The sequence below is a fragment of the Pleurodeles waltl genome, chromosome 11 (genome assembly GCF_031143425.1).
Source record: "Pleurodeles waltl isolate 20211129_DDA chromosome 11, aPleWal1.hap1.20221129, whole genome shotgun sequence".
NCBI lineage: Eukaryota > Metazoa > Chordata > Amphibia > Caudata > Salamandridae > Pleurodeles > Pleurodeles waltl.
This window is the reverse complement of record NC_090450.1, coordinates 983,059,286-983,077,491: the sequence shown is the minus strand read 5'-3', so window position 1 is coordinate 983,077,491 and position 18,206 is coordinate 983,059,286.

Here is an 18,206-nt window from a genome sequence, read left to right as displayed (position 1 = left end):
GGGCACCTTCACATTCTGCCTTTACAAATGTACGTCCTGTACACAGGACAAAGAAGTGGGCTCCAGTAGTCAAAAGGCTGATGCCACAGGGATTCAACAGCAACTGCCCAGCAGACCAATGGCACCTGGACTAGACCCTGCTGTGGTCTCCGCCTTACACCCAGTGAGTTTCCGAGTGCCTTCCCTGAGGTTGAAGGGGGCTTTAGAGCTGTACTTCTGTGGTGGATTAGGACTTAGAAGTCTCAGTTAGAAGGTAAACTCTTTGACAAGAATCAACTTGGTTAGTGTATCCAACTCGCTCTCCATCGCTGTCAGTCTCAAATTGCGCCTATGTCCCAGGCTACTGTGACTGACTATTATTGGTGCTTTTTGGCAATATTTCTACTTCACTCTGTATCTATGGTTCCCCTTATTGGATTTATATCACTGTGGTATTATTTTGTTTATTAAATATTACTATATGGGGCTTATTTACAAGCCCCTAGCGCCACCGGAGTGCAACTTTTTTGACACTCCGGTGGCGCTGTGCACTGCACCATATTTACAAGGCGGCCCCAAGCGACGTTTTGTGGCTTTAGGCCTCCTTGGAAATATGGGCCCCTCCTCAGTCTTATGCATCAGAGGGGCGTGCAATGGGTTTTGCTCTGGGCGTTCCACCGCAGCACTCATTGCTTTTGACTCTGCCCCAGATTTACAAGAATTCATAAATCTGTGGCACCTCCAAAAACTGGCGCAAAGAGGAGAAATACTTTTATTTCTCCTCGTTTTTGCTTTTTCCATGTGCTGCATTCTGCAGCACAGACAGAAAAAGCAAAAGGCCATTAATGATTGTTTATGTGCAGGAAGATGTCCCTTCCTGCACATAAAAAAATCATTCAATAATGATGATTTGCTACTTCTATGTGTGCTGCATTCTGCAGCACACAAGAAGTGCCAAATAGCTATTGTAGATTTTGTGTGCAGGAAGGTGTCCCTCCCTGCAAATAAACAATCATTCCATGAAACACAGCCACCCTTGCTCTATGGTGCAAGGATGCCTGTGTTAGCAGCTAAATTTAGAACCAGTGCTACGGGAAACACAGGGGTGCGCCATATTTTTGTAAATACGGAACATCCCTGTATTTCGTAACTGGTGCGGAGCTGCCAATTTTGGTGCTGCGTTGCACCAGTTCCTTGTAAATCTGGCCCTATATTTCTAATTCAGTTTGGGATTTGTATTGTTTTGCATTTTGTCTTTATTACTGTTTGGCGCTGCATAAATACTTTACACACTGCCTTAAGTTAAGCCTGTCTACTTAGTGGCATAGCTACCAGGGGGTTGAGCTCAGGTTAATTCAGTGGTTCACCCTGAGAAGGATTGTGTTTTACTTAAGGTGGGTCATCACTTGTCTTAACTAATAAACCAATATTTGACAGACAATAGAAAGTTTGCAGTGCCTTATCTAAAAATTCACTGGTTATGGTCAGGAAATTCCAGTGGTGTAGCACCAAATAGGATGGTGGTACCCACCACTGGGCCTAAGACTATCAGGGGCAAAGCTGGAGCAATGGAAGTTTGGGGTAGTGCCTGAGGGTTCACGTGGTAACATAACCAGAATCTTAGGCTAGAATCAAAATGTCAATGGTACCAGGATAAGGGCAACCTCCTCTAATTACCCCCAATGAACCCCAAGGCCAGGGAGTGATGTTGACAAAAGCTTTAAGAGCCCCAGGACCCCCTAGAAGGCACATTCAGGCACCAGAAAACACATGGGGGCTCATGAAATGTCATCTCACCATTGATGGAAGTAGAGGAGACGGCTTTTCTACTGAGTTATAATGCTGATATGCCACATTTGATTATAAGCTGATTGAAGGCTACCTTGTGTTCCTACAGCAGGCATAGTTCAATGACTATCTCTGATGGGCCCTTTCCGCTTGGCTCTGTACTTTGCCATTACTCTGGCGTTTCTGGAAGTTGCAAGCCAGGTTCTTCCTGAGGCAGGTCTTATGTGACTCTCAGTTAAGTTACAGCAGTGGCTTCTACAGATTTCTGCTCAGAATGGAGGGAATATGGCAACCATTAGTGTCATATCCCTGGAAAGCAGCTCTCCTCAGCTTGAGTGGAACCTTGCACTTGCCATGGAACCCCGTACGTATGGCGAGTCCAGGCCAATCAGAACTCTTGCACCAAGGGGCTGTGCCGATCCTTGAAGGGCGCTTTGTGCATCAGCTTGTGCATGGGTCATCTCTCACTGTAACTTCTAGGCTCATTTTAGCCAGTCCAGTTAGAATGTATAATAGCCTCGGACAAGAGGTAGGAAGAGGAACTACAACTTCTTCAGAAGGGGCTGGTCGGCTGCTTCTCACACCCACAGAGGGAGGCATACAGTAAGGTGCAGGCTCCCGCGTCCAGCACAGCCTTGCACAAATCATCCCCATCTTGTCAATATTCACAACGGCAGGGCAGCACAGCTCTTGAAAGCTTTGCAGAGAACATTCATCCTATCAAAAAACGACTCTAGGCAAACAGCGCACCCAGTCTCATCTGTAAGCAAGGCACATATATTACACAAGACCCTCGGGTTGTGGAGGTGCAACGACACTTTCCTGCACTAACAGTGAACTGATTTGTAGCCTCTACGTGTCTTTCCTAATCCTAAATGGAAAGAGAAGAATCTTCACAAACCCTATGCTGGGATTTGGTCAAGCTGGATGAATAGTCCGCCCTGATTCGGGAACTGTTTGAAAGATCTCTTAAAGCAAATATGATCCTGAACATCTCACTGTTCATACTAACAGTTGATTCTGGGTCCAGTTGGGACTGGTGTATCCATGTGATCTTGTGGGGGCCTCCAGGCCATGGGTGCATCTGCCAACGTGCAAGAGTGACAGTGTCCAGTGGCTTTTGATGTTCTGGGCCCCTGAAAATGTGTTATCTTAGGGGTGGGAATTGTCATAATCGGGGCTGACACCAGTGAACTTTTTAAAACCAGATGGGTTATTAACTGGTCTCCATGGAACTTAAACTGTGCCCCAACTGGAGACTGGCTGCTGGATTCTAGGCAGCTATTCGACTGGAAACCAGGGCTTTTCAAGAACAGAATACTTCAACAGGGATTAAGGACAAAACAAATCAACCCTTTTGTGTTGTTTTATGAAACTGGAAATAAACCAAAAGCTTCATGTTAATAATACTAATTCTGTGCATAAATCACAAATGATCCCTAAGGGGGTTCAGTCGTAGCCTTAAAACCAACATTTTGGAAGCAAAATCAAACTAGGGCCCATATTTATACTTTTTCAGCACTGCATTTGCGTCATTTTTGGACGCAGAAGCGGCTCAAACTTATAAAATACAATTATATTTTGTACGTTTTCACCACTTTTGCGTCAAAAACTGACGAAAAGGTGGCACTGAGAAAGTATAAATATGGGCCTTGGGATACTATTCTGAGCAAATGTTCCTTCATTTTAATGATAACTGAAGAAATATCAACAATTGTGATGAATTGCATAAAAGTGCCAATTCATGAAAAAGGATGTACTAAAGTGGAACAATCAGTGGAAGCAAATTTAGGATGATATGAACTATACGTTGGAAACTTGTTCTAAAGAAATAAGTGAACAAAAAGTGACAATTGATTACAAACTTGATAAAATATACACTGGGCAAGAAGTTTATGTGGGAAAACAATCTAATAGAGCCACGAAAGGATAAGAGGTTGACATTTTCTTCTCTGAGGAGGAATTGGAAGATTGGATAAGATCACATACAGTCAGCACTGAAAATGAACAAAGTGATAAAGCCATGCCAAGCACATCCAAAGATCCAACTTTTATATTTGTAGGCTCTGAATCAAACAAAAAAGCTACATAGTGAATCTGAAAAAGAACATTACAGAGTCAGTATCATAATCAAGGTTTCATAAAAAGATTTAACAAGTGTCAAAATTAGATTCCAGAAAGGGACATCTTTTAAGCCCTCCCTACAGTTTCAACTTGTTGGAAAAAGAAATATCGCTATAGAAATGTTCGTGAACTTTGCATTTGAAGCATTTGTTTTACAAACTTAATTGAGCAACATAAAGACGATCCAGACATTGATTACAAAAAAATGGGCCATAAAGTAATTTCATTCTTCCTATAAGCCACAAAATTCTTGATAATTTGAAACTTTTGTTCACAATGAGGTCAAACAAATCAATTACGATAAAGTGAACATAAAAACAAACTTGACCAGGAAGGAAGGAAGGAAGGGCCAGATTTACAAGGCACAGACGCCTCCTAGCGTGTCTTTTTTATTTATTTTATTTTTATTTTTTTACTTTACACTAATGTGGCTCAAGGAGGCAATTTTCACCGTGCCATATTTACAGAGTGGGGCGATGCAGGCATTGTGCCACTTTGCGAACCCTCGCGCCACATTATGTCTGCGTCAGTGCTTAATTTGTAACTAAAAACATGCTGGTGCCCAAAGCCCTCCTCTTAAACACGCGGCTGCTGCAATTCAATGTGGGAACACGGAATACTGAGGCAGCGTAATCCTGAAGCCATCTCGGGCCTCTTGAATCCATTTAAAGCCACTCCCTGCCCCTTCAGCTCACTGTTGCAGCTTTCTGCTTTCTCCCTTTGTGGCGCTTTTTCTTTTTTCTCTTCCTCTGTCTTTCCCATATGTCTCTTGCTCGCAGCAAATGCTTGGGGGAGAAGAATAAGTGCTGGCCCTCAAAAATAAGTGCCGGTGCTCAGCACCGGAAACAACAAGCACAAATTAAGCACTAGGAGGCCCGCAAAAATGGCGCAGTGAAATCTACAAGATTTCACTCACCATTTTTGGTGTAATTTTTCACGCCTGCTCAAAGCAGGCATTAAAGTGATTCACCCATTTTAATCAATCGGCCTACTTGCACTTTGCTGTCCTAGTGACAAAATCTTTGACTCTAGTGCAGCAAAGTGCCACAATAGCATCAACATTTTTGACACTATTGACCTAACGTGCACCATGGTGTGCTGAATCCTAAATACGGCGCCCCCGTGGTGGTGATAGGTGGGGGCATGGGCGACACAAGAAAATGGTCACATCAGCACTGATGCCCCAGTTTCTTGTAAATATGTCCTGAAGAGTGCTACAGAAAGTTGTTAATGGCACCAATATTGTGCTGAAGATAACAAATAACGGTAGGGCACTCATTATCATGGACACTAGTTATATGAATATCAATGCTTATTTGTTCAAGAATTACCCCGCTTTTGAATTACAAGAATAATCATCAATGAGAAAAATAGACCAATGTTTAACTCATCAGAATCCTAGGAGACCAAACACAACAATTATTACCGAAAACACACATGAATGGTAGGAAGCCCCCCCCCCTACCTAGACCCATACTATCAGGGTCTGGGTGTATACTGAATCAGTAAACACAGACACTTTTCTACAACCAAGTTTGTCTTACATAAACAACACAACGAACAGAAGACCACATCATCATGTGAACCATAGCTGTTGATGCACTGTACACATTCTAAACCTCATGAACAAGGAACTGACACTGAGGAATGGGCTTTCTTAAGACCTGAAGTAAAAGGAACCAAAACACTTTTTTCACTCACGTTGCCACATTTCACCTTGTGCCACAGTTATTTCACTTTGGAGAATGAGTATTTTTTTTTGTAACGGAATGGTACTCAATGGGCAGTTGCACGGTTCCTTACGAGGCAAACATCTTCATGATGAAATTTGAACAGGAACACATTTTTAAGGACAGACCCTGATAGAAATGCTTGCTATGTCAATAAAGATAATTTGATTATGGAGAAGAGGTTAAAAAAACTACACAAATTAATCACAGAACTCATTACCAATAATGTATCTGAAGAGCAGATATATCCATCCAGAGAGGCAGCAACATGTGAAAAATTCAGTAAACAAGAATACACTAAAGAAGAGAATTGGCTGTAATCGGAGCATCCACCACAACACTGCATTCTTTTTTAACAAAGAGAACCGACATCACAATGTAAAGCATGATGTTTGTTTCAAAATCCTAGAACATGTTGCAAGTGGAACTAGATTTTAAGTTAGTATTTTTTCCCAAAGCTTATTTTATTAGCTTCACAGTTTTCATTTTTCTCAAGCCTTTAATGAAAGACAAACAATAGAAAATGCTCTCCCTCCTTCACGCATTTAGAAATATCTTTCTGTTAACAGTAAACACACTCAACTGGTACTTATCTTATAATTGTGGATTGTGGTGGTCAAGTGGTCTCAACGATCTGTGGGATTTTTGGCATCCCATAGTTGTTGATTGGGTTGGCAGATAATCTACCAGAGGCTGCCACGTCTTTTCATATTTAGGATTCAAGTCATGGAGGTCCGATGCCAGTTTTTCCACGGCCAACAAGGACCGTAACTTGTTAGCCCAAGCTATTCTCCAATCTGCATTGGTGAGCACCTTGAGGTCTGTAGGTCTTTAATGCATCAGGCTAAGGGCAAGGTCAGGATGCAGGACCTAGAACCCGTTGCAGGTGACTTGGTTTTTCTTAAAACAATGGACAGGACCACAAAATGTGCGTCATCCTCCATCGTGGCCACACTTCCTCCAGCAAAGCGCATACATGTGTTGACACATCCCTTTTAGTCTCATAGGTGTTATATTCCACAGTGTCATGTATTTCCAAAGGAACTCTCTATTTTGTGCACTTTTATAAATAGATGTTCTGTCTGACCAGCGTTTTTGCCAGTCTTTCATCGAGATTTTGCGTTGTACAATTTGAGGCCATCTCTTCATATAAGGCCACTGTCCTATGGGGTCCTTGACCAATAGCAGCGAGTAGATTTTAGACACAAGCCCCCTCAGTGGTGTGTAGTTAGGGAAAAGCTTCTCCCACTCAGAAGGGGTCTGGTGGCCACTATCCTATTAGCTGGATGGACGGCCCAGTCCGTCAGCTGCCAATAGCACATGCGGTCTGTTAGAAATGGGGTCTCTAGATGGCAGTCGGTTTGCACCCTGCCCAAGTAGGGACCCTCACTCTAGTCAGGATAAGTGAGATACTCGCTCTGACAGCCCCTGCTCACCCCCTTGGTAGCTTGGCACAAGTAGTCAGGCTTTTCTCAGAAGCAAAGTGTAAAGTGTTTGCACATAACACACAGTAATAAGTGAAAAAAGGACACCGCACCCGTTTTAGAACCATAGCCAATATTTATCTGTGTATAACAAGACCCAAACGATAAAAATCCAGCATACAGTGCTAAAGATATGAATTTTTAAAGATTTATCTTAAAAATACAGTTCCTTGAAGTCGATAGCTCCACCTGGGGCTATCAAAGCGTCGTGATCAACAAAACCAACAGTTCTGGCTGGTCGCGGACCAACTACAGTGTCGGGAAGAACCGCAAACAGTACTTTGAATTTGCAGGGCGTCGTGATCCTCACGGTGAGCTCTGGAGAAAAGCGTTGCTGGTTTCTCCTCTTGATCAGCACAAAAAACAGTTCCCAGTGCTACAGGTCAAGGAAACTCTGGTGTCTCAGAGACTTTCAACAGGAGGCAAGCTCTACTCCAAGCCCTTGGAGAACTTTCTCAAGCAGGACACACCTCAAAGTTCACCCTTCGCACTCTTTTAAGGTAGCAGCAGCAACTGCAGGCCAGTCCAGCAAAGCAACACAGCAAAGGGACAGTACTCCTCCTTCAGCTCTTCTCATGGGCAGAGCTTCCTCTTGATTCCAGAAAGATTCTAAAAGTCTGGGGTGTTGGGTCTTCCTCTTACACCCCTTTCTGCCTTTTAAGTTGGCAAACTTCAAAGCAAAGTCTCAAGTGTTTGTGAGGTCCTTCCTTGTCCAGGCAAGGCCCCACACCAGGGGGTCGGAGACTGCATTGTGTGAGGTCAGGCACAGTCTTTTCAGGTGTGAACGACCACTCCTGCCTCCCCTCTAGCTCAGATGGCTCATCGGGATATGCAGGCTACACCCCACCCCCTTTTGTGTCACTGTCTAGAGAGGTGCAAAACAGCCCAACTGTCAAACTGACCCAGACAGACAATCCACAAACAGGCAGAGTCACAGAACGGTTTAAGTAAGAAAATGCCTACTTTCTAAAAGTGGCATTTTCACCCAGACAATTTAAAAACCAACTTCAATAAAAGATGTATTTTTAAATTGTGAGTTCAGAATCTCTAAACTCCACATTTTTATCTGCTCTCAAGGGGGATCTGCGCTTTAAGGATATTTAAAGGTAGCCCCAATGTTAACCTATGAGAGAGATGGGCCTTGCACAGTGAAAACCGAATTTGGCAGTATTTCACTGTTAGGACATATAGAACACACTAGTGTATGTCCTACCTTCAACATACATTGCACCCTGCCCCAGGGGATACCTAGGGCCTACCTTAGGGGTGCCTGACATGTAGTAAAAGGGAAGGTTTAGGCCCGGCAAGTGGGTACACTTGCCAAGTCGAATTGGCAGTTTAAAGCTGACCACACAGACACTGCAGTGGCAGGTCTGAGCCATGTTTACAGGGCCACTAATGTGGGTGGCACAACCAGTGCTGTAGGCCCACCAGTAACATTTGATTTACAGGCCCGGGCACCTCTAGTGCACTTTACTAGGAACATATTTGTAAATCAAATATGCCAATCATGGATAAACCAATCCACAGTACAAATTTATATGGGGAGCACTTGCACTTTAGCATTGATTAGCAGTGGTAAAGTGCGCAGAGACAATAAACCAGCAAAAATAGACCAGAAAAAAATAGGAGGAAGGAGTTGAAAGGTCTGGGCATAACCTTGCTAAAGGGCCATTTCCAACACGGTAAGTTTCTTCCATTCTGAAATCCTTCTTACATTGTTCAAGTGTTTTTTATTGTACCGTTGTCAAAGAGGTCTCTGAACATCCGTCACCCTCCCTCTCCCCAGCCCCTCTAGCACCCGTTGAGGGTTCTGGGCCAAAACCTAGATTTCTCTATAGCAGGGTGTATGGAGACGGAAATTATGTCACGAGTCACCTTTTTGTAATAATGTCCCATACTTCCTTAGTGGGTCTTAAAATCTCAGAAAGATAGCATATGTTAATTTTAGAAGGGGTATCTCGGAGCTAAAATAGATTGCTGGCAGGGGTAACGCAGAGGTAGAACAGAACTGCCTTAAGCATCTTTCTGAATTTGATGTGATCCGTACATGGATGTGTAGGAAAGTACCATCTTGCCTGGCATGTTACCCCCATATTTCACTGTATATATGTTGTTTTAGTCTGTGTGTCACTGGGACCCTGCCAGGCAGGGCCCCAGTGCTCATAAGTATGTGCCCTGTATGTGTTCCCTGTGTGATGCCTAACTGTCTCACTGAGGCTCTGCTAACCAGAACCTCAGTGGTTATGCTCTCTCTGCTTTCCAAATTTGTCACTAACAGGCTAGTGACTAAATTTACCAATTCACATTGGCATACTGGTACACCCATATAATTCTCTAGTATATGTTACTGAGGTACCAGTGGGTATTGGGGTTCCAGGAGATCCCTATGGGCTGCAGCATCTCTTTTGCCACCCATAGGGAGCTCTGACAATTCTTACACAGGCCTGCCAGTGCAGCCTGAGTGAAATAACGTCCACGTTATTTCACAGCCATTTACCACTGCGCTTAAGTAACTTATAAGTCACCTATATGTCTAACCTTCACCTGGTGAAGGTTGGATGCAAAGTTACTTAGTGTCTGGGCACCCTGGCACTAGCCTAGGTGCCCCCACATCGTTCAGGGCAAATTACCCGGACTTTGTGAGTGCGGGGACACCATTACACGCGTGCACTGTACATAGGTCCTACAGGATGTCATGAGGCAGTTCATTCCACTAAGAATACTGGAGGTCCATCAGCATTACCCATCCATGGTGTGGCCTACGGCGCCATGCCTGTCCCTGCTGCATCCACATGGATCCAGCGGGTCCTCCGTTTCAAGTAGACCCCATTCAAATAAGATTCAAATCTGTGAGGCACAGTAGTACCGTCGTATGTCCGGGTACCCCAATCCTCCCAATTATCTATTTAAATTAACATCTGACCACCTGCCTTTGTTCTCATATGAAATTTCTTCAAACCTGAAAGGAGTGGTAATTAGGTCAAAAAAAAAAAGAAGTCCAAAACCTACAGACATAAACAAAAAGATCGACAAACCTAAAAGAAATGTTTCATCAAAAATATGGAAATAAAATTCTAGCATATGAACGCATTAATAGTAAATAGGGTATTCATCTATGCTACCGTTGCTCAGAGCAGCTGTTAAATGGGGGCACACCATTGTCTACAATGGGCCTCAATGGGCTTTGCAGGATTAGCGCCAGCATTTTTTACGCTAATCCTGCAAAGCTCTGAACTAGCGTCAAAAGTTTTGACGCTAGTTCCCCTAGCTACCGCCATGGTGCACCGTATCTTAGATATGGCGCAACCATGGTGGCGTTACGGGGGTGCTAAGGGGCGTAAGAAAATTGGCGTTTCACCGGGTGCAGCAACACTTTTTTTTTAAATCAGGCCCTATGTGTTACGAAGGGCTATCTTTTAAAATAAAAATTACAAAACTGAGGTTTCCTGAAAAACTGTTCTGAAACTATTGAATAAATAAGTAAAATAGATAAATTATCCTGAGGGTAATCACCCTTGATTACTGTCGGTAATTTTACCTCCTTAAAAGAATCACTGTACTTATTCAATTGCAGCTTTGCAAGTATCAGGCAGTAAAAGGCCTTTCCGGCCCTTAGTGCATTTTGCCCAATTCTCACCCTTCAGTCTCTCCGAACTGGACTGTGGCAGGGTGTTGGTCTGCGTTATAATGTTTCAAAGCGCAAGAGCCAAGAACTGCTGCTCCAGCGAGATCCTTCGTTCTTGGTAGAGCTGGCGTTGTGAACCTGTATTTTGAAATGTTTTAAATACACTGCATTAAATCAACACTCCCAACCTAGGATGAAAAAATTCAATTATGCAAGCTAATCCTTAAAAATAGAATTACATTGCAGTATATGGGCTCTTCTCGACCCTTTACCACTGAACCTTTTCAAAATGGTCTTTTCCCATAGGAGCCTTACTAAACCTACTTTGGGAGCCCAATTCTCATTGGGATTATTGGCTCAGCTGTGAACTGCATACACCTCTGTTGCATGGTGCCTGCCTATAAAAAGACTACAATACCTGTTCTCAGAGGAACAAGGAAGCAATGTGAGCTTTGCTTAGGAACAGGTGGTGCAGAAAACAAGCATTGCCACAAAGGCGATAGTTTAGGCTTCACTAGCACACATGAGGGACAATGGGTACCAGGAGTGCAAGCTGCCTATTCACACCTACACCCAAGAGATGCAGTGCTGGCAGAAGTTGAACAAATAGAAGTACAGTTCTCTTTCTGCCTCAGTGTGTTGCCTAAATATCGAGTCAGGAATATCGTGGGACCTTAATATACTTTACCCAGGAGATCCAGTGGGCACGACTCTGCAAACAGCAACTTTTGCATCCAAAAGATGATTTGTACCAACAATTAACTCATCTGCTGCACATGAACTTCCATGCATAAACCCACAGTATAGTATGCAAGGGCAGCACGTCAGGGACAGGCCACAGCAAAAATCACGAGGCGCATTTACTATCATTTGGCGTGGTTGATGTGCCACTTCTGTGGTGTGGCCCACACACACAATGTTATTTCTGATTTACAAAGTCACACAAATCAGATCTGCATGGATTTGCAAGGGAATTTTCTCAAATAGCGAGCCAAGGCAGCCATGTTGCGCTGCCTTGAGTTACTTTGCTTTAGGGAGGCATTCCATGGATGGAGCATGGGCGTTCCTCTGCCCAAAACAATCCTGCTTTTAATGCAGGCACCCTTACACTATTACGCAAGGATGCCCGCTTGGTGCTAGGCATCCACAAGTGTGTCAGTGCAGAAAAAGAGCCAAAGAGCATCATATCTTAGTAGATGTGGCACATTTTCAGCTCTTTCCCATTCACACAATGCTGCAAGTTACCTTAAATAAATAGTTCCCCATATGTTTTTGCTCAAATCCACATCTACCAACCAAGCGTGCTTGGCTTTGCCCCAGAAACCACACACAATCAAGGGGTCAGGCAGTGCATCAGCTGATATAATTATGTGTGACGTATGCTTTGCAGAGAAGTACACATCCTATACATTAGACCATTGTGCAATTGTCAATATGTAGGACTTTGTATTGGAAGGTGTACCTCGAGTATAAATCTGTACCAAATATTGGCTCGCCTTTTCACTTTGGCGTGAAGCTGATCTTCAGAGAGAACAGCCACATCTGGCGCCGTTGATCACGTCATCAGGAATTGATTGTTGCTAAATCCGGTGCTGAACTACTTTCTATCCGGCAGCTTGTCATACAGCGCCCTGTTGAGCGAAGAACAGTGAATCTAGGCCTAACAGTGGTAAGGAACAAACAAGCGTTGACAAAGCCAATAAGTCTCACCTGATAGAGCTATTGGCTTTGCTAATGTTTTGTAGCTATGCTGTAGAGAAGCACAGATGCTTTGTAGTGTAGCTAAAAGTAATACTAAAAAGCGCTATGGTGCAGCCAGGCCACTTTGTTTTTTTTTTAAGGTGCATTAACGCTCGGTGCATCATAGTACTTCATACAGCATGGCTTCAAATCATTGCCAAAGTCTGCAATGCCCATGGTTTATAGCATGAACAAAAGCCAATGGAGAGCCAATAGTCTCAAAGGTGAGACCTATTAGCTTTGCCAATGCTTGCTCACTCTTGGCAGTTGGCCCGTGCTTGAAAAAAGAACACAAATATGACATTTGGCAAAAAACCCATCACAGAGAAAGCAATTGCACCCTCTCAGAAAAGGGGTTTCGGATTGGCTAGGGAATGCCCATCAGCCAGGCAGAACCCACCACTCTAGACAGGGCGAGGGAGTTACACACCCAAGATAACCCCTGCTCACCCCCTTGGTAGCTTGGCATGAGCAGTCAGGTTTATCCCAGAGGCAATGTGTAAAGTGCCTTCACAACACAATAAATACACCACAAAGGAAACACAACAAGAAGTTGTATAAAAAGAAACTGTATTCCATGAAACATCATTAGACCAAACACAACATGTATTAGTAATATCCTGCTACACAAGCAGTTGTCAGAATATTACACAGGTTACTAGTACTCTGCGAAAGTGCGCAGTAGTCAGGTAAACATACAAATTACTGGTATCCTGCAACACAAGCAGTAGTCAGGTTGTCATTACCACCAAAAAGGCACATGTCAGAATAAACATATAGTCAGAAATGCTAAGACACCATCATGAATGCCCATAAAAGGAAACATTCCCATCTGGCCCAGGTCATCATATATACATTAGCATGAATGCCAAGGCATACTCCTAGATGCACATATAAGAAGCTACAACTCCCTAGTGCCTATGTCATGAAACAATACTGTGCCCAACACAAGCCACCATTGTTACCAACAGGGGAGAACTAATAAGGCAGAGTAACTGTGGTGAGATGCAGTGTCTAGAAGTGTCCCCAACAGCCTTCCTCTGCACAAAGGGTGCAATGTAGTAGCGCTTGTGTAGGGGGGATATGAGGTAATTTTCGCTCCCCACTGTCGGGCACAAGAGCTCATGTGCTCCTATGCCCGTACATATGGCAAATTGTCCTCAGCAGGGTGGGGCCTCTGTTGAGGTCTCTAACCCGTCCTGCGAGAAAACATTAGACCAACGCCCCCCTGCGAATCCCCAGTAATTCTCTGGAGGGGGGTGTGGTGAGGCGGGGGTAAATAAAAGAAAAGCTGCTGGGCCTGCCACGCTCGGTCCCTCTGAGCTGGCCAAGGGATGCAGGCCTCCCTTTGTCGCTACAGAGGGGGATCCTCGAGAAGGTGGTGCTGCTGCCCCCGGGATGCCGCCAAAGCAGTCCGGCCTCCCAGTACTCCCGCACTGAGAAGACGCTCAGCTTGCACCGTCCTGAGGGGTGGGGAGATCTCTCCTGTTCTCCCCACCAATTCTTCTTAATGAAGTGGTGGCCTGCGAGTTCACAGCGTAGCCACCACTGGCGCCACTTACTCACCTCCCGTGACAAGTTCGGAGGCCTGCCCGGACCGTGCTGGTGATCGCACCCTATTAGGTGCTGGATTGCGCCCCCAGGGCACCACGGAGTGCGCGTGCGCGCCAGGGAATGTCCTCAGTCGCCCCCGCACTTTTCTCCTCAGGGTGCCGGTGGCGAGGGAAGAGCTTGCTAGGCACTAGTCAGTGAAACAAGGAGCCCTGTAATCACACTCTCCTCTGCACCCGGGCTAGAAATGAAGCGCTTCTCAGATGCTATACTTGTAGAAACCAGGAGCAAAACCAGCACCTTCCATGTGCTGGGCTTCCTCGGAGACCCCTGGGGTGCACAGGGTCAGACAGGCCTTAGCCAAAGGAGGCCAGCACCCTAAAGGGAGGTAGGGACGGTTCCTTCTGGCAGTCCAGCGGTGCCAGGGGAACCCAAGTCAGGGAGCAGCTGGCAAACAGGGCAACAAACAGAAGAGCAGTCCAGATGAGTCCTTTGGTGCCATCCAGCAGTCCTGACAAAGGTTCAGTCCCAGTTCCAAAAGTGCTCTAAAAATGTGTGGCACTGCCCTCTGTACTTATACTAATTTTGTGCAGCTTCCCCAAAAGGGGAAGAGGGAGTTCCAACTAGCACTAACCGGTTCCAGCAATGTCCCCTCTCTCCTCCAGCACTGTCTACGTCCTTTACAAATGCAGGCGTGCCCTGCCTCTACCTCTCCCATCCCAGGAAGACCATGCAGTATGCAGATGTACTCTTGTGACACCTCCTTCCTCCCTGTGTACAGGCTGTCTGAAAAGTATGCACAAAGCCCAGCTGTCACTCTGCCCCAGACGTGGATTGGAGTCAAGCTGCAAAACACCAGTCATAAGCACAGAGAAATGCTCACTTTCTAGAAGTGGCATTTCTATAATGCTAACAAAAAATCCACCTAACACCAGTAACCAGCATTTCTCACTACCGACAGATTTAAAAGGCTACTTCAGTGGGTGGCGCAAGCAGCGCTGCAGGCCCACTAGTAGCATTTAATTTACAGGCCCTGGGTACGGGGATACCACTGTACAAGGGTCTTAGATGTAAATTAAATGTGCCAATCAGGTGTAAGCCAATCATACCAAGTTTAGAAGGGAGGGCACATGCACTTTAGCACTCATCAGCAGTGGTAACGTGCCAGAGTCCTAGCGCTAAGAAAAAGAGGTCAGAAAAAAAAATAGGCGGAGGAAGGCAAAAAGTTTGGGGATGACCCTGTAATAGGGCCAGGCCCAACACACCCATGTCCATATCTTAGTTAAAATACATTTGGAAGCAAATAGCATCTGTTGTCACAATAAAAGCAGATAAAATATGTTGCCACAATAAACATCCATTTCAAAGGAGAAAGGGGCTTGTTTGAAGTGTGGGTGGCATAGTAAAGCATAGATACCAATGTAAAGAGGTTCAACAAGGATGACAAAGACCAAACAACAATAAAAGCAGTGCCTCAATCATAGCGCGATCTGTGGAAGGACAGTAATTAAGCTGAAGCAATCAGTACTTGGTCCATGCTCCAGCCAAAAGAAGAGGAACTGAAGCCAGCATGAGCTGGGCAATTAGAAGGCAGCAAATAAGAGTGACATGAAGCCAATTAATATTAAGTAATATGCGGGCTGCAATCCCCTTACTGAATGCAATCTCTCTCAAGCAAGAGCACACGTGCTGCCGCAGGCGAGACTTAAAAAGTGTGCACCGGACACAAGTGCTGTGCACAGAGGCCTGGATTGAAGATCGGCAAAGCTTTTGGTGGATGATGTCTTCATGGCTGACAGGAGATCCACTGCATCTCCAGTGAAAGTAATCAAAGGCTGGGCACTGTGCTGGTAATCACTAAACTGTTCAATTAATTTGTATTGTCATTCAAGTTATCCCTGTACATGGGAGGCTCAGACAACACATCACATACTTTGTCCACAACATTCGTACATTCGAGCACAGGCCCTGGCAGCGTCGACCCACACCCCTCGCTCCCAAGTGATGGGCAGATATACTTGGGGTAGCAGACTGAAGAATTGCTTAAAAGAAATCTACACTAATATGGTAGTCACCTTGGTATAACCAGTATGAATCGAGTACGAGAACAACATCGAGCCCATGCTTGTGAAAGATATTTGGTATAGTGTGCAGATGGTGGTGTATGGGTAAGGAGGAGGTGGTGTGTGAGTTAATGAGTAGGTGGAGGTCGCAGTGTATTTGTATGAAGTGAGGGTGTTGGAGCATAGGGCATGGTGGAGCTAGTGGGTAGGTCAGGGGTCTCCAAGATTTGAAGCAATAAGGGCTACTCCTGTTTAATGGAAATCACCCCAAGCTACTAATGTTATTAGTGTTGACATCAGAGGTGAATAAACTAGTGGCCAACATATGGAAGATTAGCAGCGGGGACCTCCTCAGTGCAGGGTTGCCAGCAGTGATGCAAAAAGGATTTGTAAATCTGAGATGCCTCTACGTGGGTAATTCATAGCGGCGATAACTGAAATGCCAATGACCCAACGTAATGTTTTTAATAATTAGTCTCCAATATTGTATATTAATCAGTCAAATATTAAATTTAAATATAGCTTGGAAATTATGAGTTCCTAAAATACACACATTTTCATCTTGAAAACACACTTCATTTTTGATATACATTCATATTGATTCAATGAAGCAAAAGCTTCTAACTTAAAAGGCTGGGCTGCATATAGAAGAGCTACTCACAGGTAGCTGGAGAGCTAACAGTAGCTCACGAGCTACTGGTCGGAGAAGCCTGGGGTAGGTTCTTTTGTGTAGTGTGTAATACATTGAGTTTCATTTTGGCGTACAAATGTGCTACCTCCCCGCCCTGACATCCTAACCATCAGTGAATACATCACAGCATATGTAAAACTTAAATACTCATATCATATGATGTACCATAGAAGCATAACACACATAATTAAACATTAGCAACATTAATGTATATTTGACACGTAGCATTGGGGAAGCCAACAAAAGGGACTCTACCACTGCCTACCTACCAAACAAGATGGGTCAGGCTGAACAGGATCACGTAAAGTACCTGGCGTGTTTCAGCCCGGGTGTTTTAACCTATTATTAAAGCCTGCACTTGGCATGATAGTCCATATCTTTCGATAGTTATCTCACTAAACTGCTACTTTTGTTGGTGAGAACTAAGAGGGGATGATCACATATTTATCTACACAGTCTCCCTTCTGCAACATATAGGTTAAATCCATGAGCCATTTTACTTGGATGGATTCATCAGCATACATATGATTGTTATGAAGTACTTGTGCCCACTGAGAGGCACTGCACTATAATGTGGATCCCAGGATTTGCAACTGTCAAAGATACTTATAGAAATTGTTTAAACGACCACTCACGATCAGCCTAATGATGTTGGAAAACTAAGGCCCTGATTTATACTTTTTTTGCGCCGCATTACCGTAATTTTTTTTACGCAAAAGCGGCGCAAACTTACAAAATACAATTGTAAGTGTGCGCCGCTTTTGCGTCAATAAATGAGGGTAATGCGGTGCAAAAAAAAGTATGAATCAGGGCCTAAGTGATCATTGTTTACTCCTGCTTGAGCATATTCATTGTGACTCATTCTTGATTGCGCCTCATTGGTTGATGCAGCAAAGCTCAAGATTCACCTGTTTGGAGTCTGTTAATATGCAGGGTTTAGTCTTCACAAATCCCAAGGGTCCAGAAGTGCAGCCCCATCGATTCATTTAGTTTTTGAGACGCTGAGCTGGCCCAGAGCCTCCTGCACCAATACTCGGTAATCCAATGCCAGTTGCAAGCATCAAGGCTTGTTTGTGTTGAGCCGGAACACCAAAACCGCAAAAAGCTACCAGTACGTTGAGGGACTTCAACAGAGGCCCGCTCCACACCACAAGATGTTCTGCTGTGTTTCCTTCCCCTCTTCTGAGGGCACCTCAAGAACCATGGGAGTCTCTAACTTGCCGACCCGCCGGACAAAATACCCAGGCACCTGAACCCCCCAGCCCAGGGTCACGAACCCCTCAAGGACCAAGCCTATCCCTCGACCCCCTCCTTGGGTTCAGCCAGACTGGTCACCCAGTCCGTGCTTGCAGCCCTATTCTTCCACGTACTTCTCCCATTGACTTCAACATGTAGCGTCCGAGACTTCCAGCACAAGGAGCACCTCTG